The 10,331-nt window shown below is 50.1% G+C and overlaps 1 protein-coding gene across 1 annotated transcript in view; it reads right to left on the minus strand.

The window, feature by feature from the left end:
• Positions 1-4,063, minus strand: part of ZFHX3 (zinc finger homeobox 3) — a 152,646-nt gene extending 148,583 nt beyond the window's left edge. Inside the window, exons 1-2 of the mRNA XM_065661869.1 lie at positions 4,010-4,063; positions 3,552-3,908 (exon numbers count right to left, since the gene is read on the minus strand). The gene's annotated coding sequence lies outside the window, so the exon portion shown is untranslated. The remainder of the gene's footprint in view (positions 1-3,551; positions 3,909-4,009) is intronic.
• Between the last annotated feature and the right edge of the window lie 6,268 nt (positions 4,064-10,331).

Here is a 10,331-nt window from a genome sequence, read left to right on the forward strand (position 1 = left end):
CCGCTCGCCAGACTCGGCTCTGAAGCCATGCAAAGGTCGAACCTCGGCCACGTTCTAGCGAAGAGAAACACAGTTGTGAAACACTTGGCCTCCTCCCAGCCCATTCCTCCTGAAGCACACCATCTCCCCAGCACAAACACACCTCTTGCTCCAGCAGCACTAGCACCTACGAGAAGATGGTTGCTGAAAACTCTCCCATCGCAGATGAGCAAGTCCAGCACCGGCAGAGGAAACACACGCGCAAGAGAGTCCAAGCCCCAGCAGAAGTGTGTGGATAAAGTTGATGTAAAAGCTCACTAGTCATTTTTCAGCTTCTCCATTCAATATTTTTATTATTATCACTACTGTTAGTATTTTATAAAGCGGGAGTGTTTACCACAGCCAGCCATACGTACATGAGTTGGGATTTAGGAATCCCCGCCGAAGCTGTTCAACTGCTAGCCAGGCCCAAAGTAAATCTGCTCCTCAGAGCTGCTCTTGGCCTCTGGCACACCACCATTGGGACCAGGGCAGGGGGTCAGAACAGAGGGATGAAAGAGGGACACGCGCCTCTGCCTCTGTCAAAGCAGCCGCTGCCGGGCCCCAGTTTGACAGCAGCCACGACAAGGCCAGGTGAAGGTGCCAGGCCCCGCACCGCCTCCGCCACCGAGCAGCACCTTGGCTCGGTCCTGCGGGAACAAAAGGCAGCAGCAAGACAGGAGGGAGGGCAGCGGGTTCCCACAGCTGAAGGCCAGCGCTGCTGTGAGCCGCACCGCTGGTGTGCGGGAGAAGGGCTGCAGCGGGCTTCCCACTGACCACTGCTCCCAAAATGACCATGAACGAAAAGGAAAGAATGGGAAGAAAAACAAAACAAATACAGCAAAGCAATCTCTGTGTCTAGGCACAGAGTTCCTCAACCCTTTAATATGTCTTCGCTTTTGTTTCTGACCAAAGACGGCCTGCGGAGCAGGACCCGGGCAGGAGGGCAGCTCAGGAAGCCTGCACAGGAGCAGCCCTCAGCTGGGTGGGCGGGCAAGAGCCCTGGGCCTGGTGCTGCACGGCGGCGGGGAGCCCAGTGTAGCCCTACGGAGGGCTATGGAGAGCTGAAGCACCCTGCTCCATGACCACCCTTCACTCGGCTGCTCTCCAAGCCTCAGCCGGTGCCGCAGCCGAAAAGCCACGCTCTGTCTTGTGCTTAATGCCGGACCAGACAGTGCTCCCTAATGAGGGAGCATTACAATCAGCTTGTAATGCTGAATTTTTAATGCTGCCGAGGGCTCTGTTACATACTGAAGGGGAAGCGGGCGCAGCGGGCGGTCGGCAGGGTGCCTGCTCCCCCCTGGCCCTCGGCAGACCCTCGCGCCCCTGCCCCACCGCTTACCACCAGCACTGCGGGATGGGGTGCACGCAGCACCCATCGGAGCTCCTGCCTGGCCGGGAGACTCGTGCAAACTTTCCTCAAGTGCGTGGAGAGGTGATGCCAAAAGCTTCGCTCTCCTCTCCAACAGAGCTCGGCCGGGAAGCGGTTTAAAAGCAAACTTCATGAACATGTTAACTGCATGCTCTCGTATGTTCTGTACATACAGTCTGCGCTGCTGCTCACAGTAATACCCTAAGACTGTAAATCTATAACCACTGCAATGATTTAGTGATTAAAAACATGATAACATATTGTGTAACTGCAAACCACAGAATCCCTGCCAACTCTCCTCCAAGATACAGGAACAAAAATACAGAAAATGTGTTGCTTGCAGCAGTCTTCCTAAACTCAACAGAAAGATTTTAATAATAATAATAATAATGAAAAAAAAAACCCAAACCCAGCCCTAGACATCAGAAAAAGGCTGGATACAATGCAAAGCTTGAAAAAAAAAAATTAAATGACAGTTTTAAATACAATTCCTGCTCTAACAAATTACAATCTAAACATGCCTCTCTTTTTTTTTCTCGTTTTTAAGTTTGTCGTAACTGGAATAACTGGTCTTGTGTGATGTCTTGCATATTCAAAGTGCTTTGTAATAGGATACAGAGACCAAACCTTATTTGCCTAAACTCAATGGGTTTTATTTTTTCCCCTTTCCCCCCCCCCCATTTCTTTTCCTTTTATTTTCCTTCCTTCCCCCCACCTTTTCTCCCCTAACAGGGGGGGCAGGAGGGAGCTGTGGGGGAGGCAAAGGAAAAGATGTCTTTAAGCTGTAAAGAAAATACCTGAAAGGGGAGGCTGCAATTTGTAATACAGTGAGGAAAGCCAAATATTATATATGTATTTTTAAAGACAGCTGTGGGAGTTTTGGCCTCTGAGCAGACAACTTGACCCCGTCCTCACTATTCTCTTATTTCCCCCATCGCAGGATCCCTGCACCTTCAGTGGGATTCGAACTCAATGTGACCCTAAGGAGGGAGTCACTGAGCCTCCAGAAAATTGCTCCATATTAAACAGGAGCGAGAAGAGGAGAAAGACAGCCAGACGGCCAAGGAAGGGACGCAGCTGTATTCCATATCCTCACAAAGTACAAGACAAACCCACGAGCAGCTTCAAGCCCAGCTTGAAAGAGAAACAGCCCTTTCTCGGAGCAAAAGAAATATTTCCAATTAAAAAAAAAAAAAAAGGCAAAGGAAAGTTTAACAATTTAAATTAAAAATAATGCTAATAAATAATAATAATTAAGAAAACACAACAAAACCAAAACAAACGCAACCTAAATGATAAATATCGCAGCGAAGCCCGCGGGTGCGTGCCACACGCGTGCACACAGAGCCCCACGGCAGCGGCCGCGGCTCCGCGCACCCCGGCTCCGCTCGGGAGGGCTGGCTCAGGAGCCGCCTTCCCTCCGCGGGCGAGGAGCACAGTTTATTCAGAGGAATCAATAGGAAAGAGCATTTGCAAATATTTAGATAAGCGCCGTGCGATTCGGCATTAAGTAATTAAAAACTGAAACTGAGAAGGGGGATCGGCCTACAGCGCCGTTCGCTGCTTCACCTCCCCATCCCCCTAGCCGCATTCTTCCCAAAACCAAGCCTGCCCGCGGAAAACAAAAATCGGAATTACTCGGGCTCGCCAGGCCGCTCCGGGGCCGCTCGGGCGCGGCGCCCGGCCGGGCGGAGGCGGGTGGAGGGCCGGGCCGGGCCGCCGGCGCCGGGGCAGTTTCGGGCACTTCTTCGCCCCTTTGTTTTCCAGCGCGTCCCCGGCGCTGCGCGGCCGCGGGGTCCGCCCGAATGGCCTCTCTCTCTCCCCACGGGGTCCCGGGGGGCGCCGGACCCCCGCCGCCCGCGCCCCGCCGCGCACAAAGCGGCACAGCGCCGAGCCGCTCCGCGCCCCGCGGCCATGGCCCGGCGGGCGGGGCGGGGGCTCCGCGGACGCGCAGCGGCCCCCGCGGCGCCGGCACCTGCGCGTCCCCGGCGGCGACGGCGGGGCTCCGGGACGGCGAGCGGCACAAAGTTTGCTGGGGGATCCGGGGCGGTGGGTGGGAGCGGGCGGGAGGGGGGGCCGGACCAGCCCCATGCAAAGCAGCCCGGGCGCCCCGAGCAGGAGGAGCCCGAGCGGGGGACAGGGCAGAAAAGTTGCCACTTACGCGGTCGCTGCTCCGGCGGCGGCGGCGCTTTTAATCCCGGGCGGCGGCGCGGGGGCTACAGATCCCATGCAGGCTGCGGCGGCTGCGGCGGCAGGAGCGCACTCCGCGGAGGGGCCCGGGGCAGTAGCAGCAGGAGCCGTGGGCAGCAGCCGGAGCCGAGCGGGAGCCGCCGCCGCCGCCGCCGCTGCCCAGCAGCAGCATCGTTGTCGGGGAGTTTGCAGCCCCCCGGAGAGAGGGGGCCGCGGGCGGCGGCAGCAGCAGCAGCGGCGGCGGCGGTCGGGTCGGGTCGGGGCGGAGCGGCGCGGAGCGGGCGGCGGGGCTGGCGGTCGCCGGAGCAGGAAGCGCCCGGACTCAGATCTGATGATTGGGAAGAAAAAAAAACTCTTTGGATCTTTATTCTGCTAATTAGTTTCCTGCAAAAAATGGCTGATTAGTGCAGTGCGCATGTGCCTCATTACCCAGGCACGACGGGAAGGGCTAATTAGCCACCTTCTGGATCAATAAGATTCAGCCCAGGCGGCGGGGGAGGGAGCGAGCGAGCAGGAGCGGGCGGGGGGAGCGCGGCGGCGGCGCCGCACCGAAACTTGGGGCAAGCGGCCGGCCCCCAGCCCGCGGCGGGGGGGGCAGCTTCGCGCCCAGCCGCGCAGCGCTGCGCCGGGGAGGGGGCGCGTGGGCCGCCCGGCGGCTCCGCTCCGCGCCGCTCCGCGAGAGCGGAGCGCTCCGCTGGGCCACCTGCCCCCCGTGCCCCGGGCGGAGCCGCGCCGGGCCAGGCCGACCCTCGCCGCCGAAGTTTGCCCGGGAGGAGCCGGGAAAGTTGCGCCGGCAGCGAAGCGCAACTTTGTGGCCGCGCCGCCCCGGTCCCCCGAGCGGGGCGGGCCGCGGGCGCGGAGCTTGGCGGAGCGGCCCCGCAGCGCCCATCCCCGCGGCATCTGGCCAGCGCCCGCTCAAACTTTGCGGCCGCCGCTCCGAAGTGGGACAGCGGATCGATGCGGCCGCGCCCGGCCGCGCTGGGAGCCGGCTACAGGTTTCACCAGCCATCGCTGGCAACAGCTTTGTCATTTTCTAAAAATAAGAAGCTAAAAGTTATTGTAGAAGAAGGGGCTTTTTTTGTCCCCCGCACAATGTGCCTTTTGTGAGTTTAATGCCATTCCGGGGCTCTCTATAGCCCCGGACAATGGGGAACTCCAGGAGGCGGCTGTGCCTCTGCCTTTTTTCTTTCTTGCTTTCTCTTTTCTTCTGCCCCCCCCCCCCCCCCTTTTTTTTTTTCTTTTTTTAGGAAAGGATGCAGCATTCCTCCAGTCCCAACAGAACTTCTGGTTTGATTAAATAAATATTTCTGTAGCCTTGCGGTAACATTTTTCACTTCTGCTCGGGTCCATCTGAGATTATTATTCAAAATTTTTATTTCCACCAGCTTTTCCCTCCCTATTCCAGCCCTAGCGAAAAAATGTAGATGATCGTTGGGAATGTGGGATTTGAATTTTAGGAGGACCAGTAAAGAACCTCTCTCCAGGCTTCAAGAATATGTTTTCTTCATCTTTCTGTAAGAGACTCTTATTACTGGCAGAAATGAAGCTGAATTAACTTATCTCTCTTGAAAATTTAAAGAAGCTTTGCAAATTGCTGCTTTTTTTTTTTTTTTTTTGCCTTTTTTTTTCCGTTTTAATTTTTATTTTTCTTAGTAACCCAAGTAATTAACTTCCCGGTTTGTTTCATAGCACTGAACAAGGAATGCAGTTGCGGTCAGTTTTTCCATTTGGGAGAACCTTAATGTAGATGTATTTTATACTGAAAGGTAATAAACTGCATGTTTGTTAATAAGTATTTGTGGTGAAATGTATCCAGCTTTCCAGATTTTTACGGTGGGGGTAGTCCTTTGAAATTTTGACAAGTCCCTTTCAGTGGGATGGGGGAATGAAAGAAGGGGGAGATGATCATAAATTGAAGAAGGGCTGTACTGGTTGGTACGGTACTGTAAGTGTCTTACATTTGGAAAAGGTATTCGCAGGTTATTAGACTCGACTTTTAATATGTACCATAGTTCTATGAGTTTTATAAATGCAGCACTGAGGTATACTGTTGTGATGGGCATGCTGTGCGTGGGTTCTGGTGGGTTGCTAAATGCATAGACTCCAGTATGTTACCAGTTTGCCTTTAAAAGCTGCCCTTGAAAATATGTAAAAATATATTTGTCTTGCTTTATAGAAGAATAATTGTTCAGGTACTTGCCCTTCCAAAAAATAAGAAAAAAGAAAAAAAGAGAAAAAACCCACCAAAACCAACCCCCCCTCCAAAAAAAAAAAAAAAAAAAAAAAAAAAAGGTGGGGGGATGGTGGGGGAAGCCCAAATCCAAACCAACAAGCCTTGGGGCAGGTTGGATTTTTGAGGGCTTCTTGGTGCGCTCTCTGTAAAGGTGCATGTAATTTGGAACTGTTGTTTGTGCTGAATATGAAACAAACATGTTCAGATGATGAAGCTGAGGTGAGAATAAAGTAATCCTTGTCTTTTGGTACTTGGTGTAACTTAGAAGGAGTGAGTATTTTCACCAGAGGCTGTAGATCTCGTGGACCCGGCTGGGAATGAGTGCTGCCTGTGTACACACTTTTTGCAGAGCAAAGAAAAAGTAAATATGTGGAGAAGGTGGCAAGTAAATCTAGTAACTGTTAATGCTCCAGAAATAGGCACCTTCGCAAGAACATGTTCAAACACTGTCTGGTAGCCATGTACATTTTCTTTGCATTTGCATCGCGAATTCTAGATTTGTGTTGCTGTCCTCTAATTTCCCATGACAACATATGGATCCCATAAATGCAAACATGCCGGAGTGCATCTGTCTGAGTAGTTAACACAAACCAAACATCCCCCTGTTCAGCGGCTCTGCTGCTCCTCCGGCCATGCTGCGCTGTGCCCTCCTGCGACAGCCTCTCACTGCTCCTGCGTTCTTGTACGTTCATGCTCCTGGGGTGATCCCAAGTGCCTTGAAAGGGAGGAGGGTAGCGGGCGCCAGGGTCAGAGGTGCCCAGGGCCGCAAGGGTTGAGTGGGGAGCACACTCTGTGGCCCCCCACCCTCCTGGGAGCTGGGTCCAGCCTGTGCAGACTCTGTGCTGGGGTCAAGTCCTAGGACATCTTCCTTCCTCTCCTGGCGAGGGCAGAAGATGAGGCTGGGGAGGGGAATGGCCACCTGGAGCCATGGCAGAGGTTTACCCGATGTTCTGGACATGGCCATCCAGAGCCTGGGGGATAGAAGAGCTCCTAGTTCTACTGGGGGGGGCAGAAAAAGGTGATGAGGTGTGTATGTGTGTGAAAAGAAGGGACTGAACAAATGATGGCTGCAGGACCAGCCAGATAAACCACTGCACAAGTACCAAAATAAATCTAAAGAATTGAGGAATAATTTGTACAGGAATCGTTAGGTATGATTACATATACGTGCATGCATTTCTGCTCTTGAAAATTTACTTCCCTTAAGGTTTCTTTGTTCTAGGCAAAAAAAAAAACAATCGCTAAAAAAGACAGTTGCTAAAATACAAGAAAGGACTATCCTTGCTTTAATTAGAAATCTTGATAAAACCTCATCTGTAATAGTACTACAGATAAATACACAGTACCAAGAGGTATCTTTACACTTGCGTAGACAGGATTTTTGGTCCAAATAACCTTTAATGTGCTTAGCAGAAAGAAGTTCTCAGTATCAGATCTGTGGGGAAGACTGATTTTTCCCATAGGAAACTTGTTAAAGACACAGTTGAATTATTAGGTTAACTCTAATTTTTTGTCTGCCATCATATCTGAGCTATTTGCACGTAGAACTGTATAGTTCCAGTTCTGTTATTTTGAACAGATGGAGCTAATACCAGCGCTTTAAAGGAAAGTTATTATTTGCAAAAATTCATACAGATTGGAGGAACAACTTTGAATCAAAAGGTTTTTCTGAGGCAGTGTATATGGCTTTCTGGACATAACTTTCAGAAAAGATGGTTGTTATCTTGGGTATATAAAACAGGGATAAAGCGGCTTCAGTTTCCCGGGTTCTTCAGGGAGGACTCGGTCTCCCTTAGAAATAGGACTCGTCTGTCGAGTGTCTTTGGAGCAGCTCTGACCTGGGCCAGATCTGCCTGGGGCTCTGATGGAAGCAGTTGAGTACAGTGAATTTTTAGGGACCACAACCATGTCCTGTTGCTCAGCACGAGGCGGCTGCACGCTGCCTCCCTCCGCCTAGTGCTGTGAGGAACACGCTGATGCTTTGAAGAGGCCGTCTGGACATGAGGGACTAATATATGGATAGAATAAGAAAGACATTCCAGGCTAGCTTGTTAAATTCAGGCTTTAAAAATTATTGGGGGAAGGGGGGAGAAATCCTGCTTAGAAAAAGATCTCCATAATTTCATCCACTTATGTAGCTTTGTGCTTCTTGGAAATGTGTCTGAAGAATCAGAACAAAGCGTAGAAGGCCAGAGTTCTTGAAGGAGCTCCAAATGATAAAGTCTGCCATTCATTTTAAACACAGCGTGCATTGTGAAAACACAGGTCAATTTGAAGGCATTTGTCAGATTTCCAGTTCCCTCTACTCCTTTGCAATGGAAATTTGCAATCAAATCCCCGTACTGGAGTTGGGATGTCTGCGTTTATCAGTTGTTATTACTTTATACTCTGAGCATTGCCCAGGTAAGCTGTCTTTTCATTTAGAAAGTTTGTTTGCATAAAGTTGCATACAAGAAGAGGGGAAGGCTGACATGGATTAGGCTGGAGCAGATGCAGTTATTTAGGGGTTTGGGAAGGGGGAAAGGGCAGAGGATCAGCAGCGACTGATTGCAAAAGGCTGTCTAAGCTGCAGAAGCGATCTGATACCATTTAAAGACGCTCAGCAAGAGGCATAGAAAGGGGTATTCCAGCAGCAGCATGTTCATTGTTGGGATGCAGAAATGCAGCAGGGCTCTGAAGGAGAGGGCTGAGACACGAACTACTGAGCAGTTCTATTGAGATAACAGGAATTTCTTCTGGAGGCATGTACGCATGGTTTAATGGGCATGGGGCTGCCTACTTTATTGCTGAGAGATGTGGGGGTATGCTAGAGAAGGGGCATATATATTTCTCTAGAAGAGACACATTCTATAGGATTTGGGAGAGATTTGGGTCAGGGGGAGGAATTCAGAGGAAGGTTTGTTGTTTTCTGTTGTCTTCAATATATTTCTGTGGTTTTCCACAATTATTAAAACAAGTCTGTCTATTTTGTAATCACTGGACTTACTATAGCCACAGGGAGTGGCAGGACATCATTGGGCTATTCCAGCTACCTCCAAACCTCTGGCTTGATTCCTGTAGTCAGGCTGAGTAAATACCCCTGAAGTCAACTAGCGGATTTTTAATATGAATTTGCTTTTTTGGCAGGCCACAACACAACATGAATAGATGTGTTTGTGATGGAAATAAACACTTGGAACACATCTATATGTTTCTTTGCTTTTTTAGAGAAATGGAGAAAAAAGTCTTGGCATTTAATTAGGACTCACTAACCTGATAAATATTGAACATCATTTCTTTGTGAGCTGTTCTGTGTGTTCAGCGTACTCTATGGATGTATTCCACAATTGCAGTTGTTTAATGCCTATATCACCTCATGCCTATTGTATTTATGTTGTCATCAATGTCAGATTTTAATTAAACAATTAAATCACTGTCACAGTAATTTCCCTAGAAAACTATCTTAAATGAAAAATCCCACAATAAATGTTTGGGAACCATCATAAAGGGAAAAAAGAGGGAAATGAGTTACAAAATAACATTACAGTTCCCACGGAATTAGAAAGCAAAAAAAATGTTTTCAGTATTGAGAAGAATTCTTGTTTACAGGGTAGCTCCCACAACATTCACAGTGTGTCAAGACGGTGACTGAAACAACCTGGCTTATTTTGTGGCTAGTCTGGGTCTTTCAGGCTGAGCTGGCAGTGGAGAGACATTGGCCCAGGGGTGGTGCATTCCCATTGTCATTCCCCATGTCGGCCAGGATCAAGGGACAGCACCGCAAGCCTCTCATCTTTCAGTGCAAGACAGGTACCAAACGCTTCTTGGAAAACATCTGCCTTCTTCCTCTCCAAATTATTTTAGAATTAAGATGGAGATTTGCAGAAAAGCCTGCATCAAATTATTCTGTGAGTGTGAAGCACCAGTACTTGCTATACAATAACCACATACGCAAAACCCAAGTTGTAAGCAGTGAGAAATCTGATCTGACATAGCATCTTTGCTACAGTTAATCAAATAGTTCATCTTTACCTCTTTCTAAATGTAAGCTCTCATTCCTCTAAAACCTGTACTACTTTGCATGGAAAAATCACCAACACAAGATGCAAAATTAATCAGACAAGAAATCTGAAAGAATCATGCTCTCAAACATACACTCACAGCATTACCTGTATTTAACATAAGCACATTTGACATGTGAGGCATGCTTACTGAAATTCGGATTCCAGCCGGTGATGTACCCTGCAGCTAACCCCGACCCTCCGCTATTAGCCGGCACAGCTGCTTTGATTTGTGCCCTGGGTGGGCTGGGACAGAAAGCAGAGCGCCGGGGAGCCACAGCGATGGCTGGGGGCCCTGCAGCCCACCCTGCACCCCAGCCCTGTGCCCAGTGGAGGGGTCACCCTTACCCCAGCACCCAGCCCGAGGCATGAATCCTGGGCAGTATTTCTTTCAGGTCCATGCTGCATTCTTACTGGAATGCAGTTTTGCAGATTGGGTTATGCCTGGGATGTGTGTGGTTTCTATCAGCCCTGAAGT

This window comes from Lathamus discolor, chromosome Z, assembly GCF_037157495.1.
Source record: "Lathamus discolor isolate bLatDis1 chromosome Z, bLatDis1.hap1, whole genome shotgun sequence".
NCBI lineage: Eukaryota > Metazoa > Chordata > Aves > Psittaciformes > Psittacidae > Lathamus > Lathamus discolor.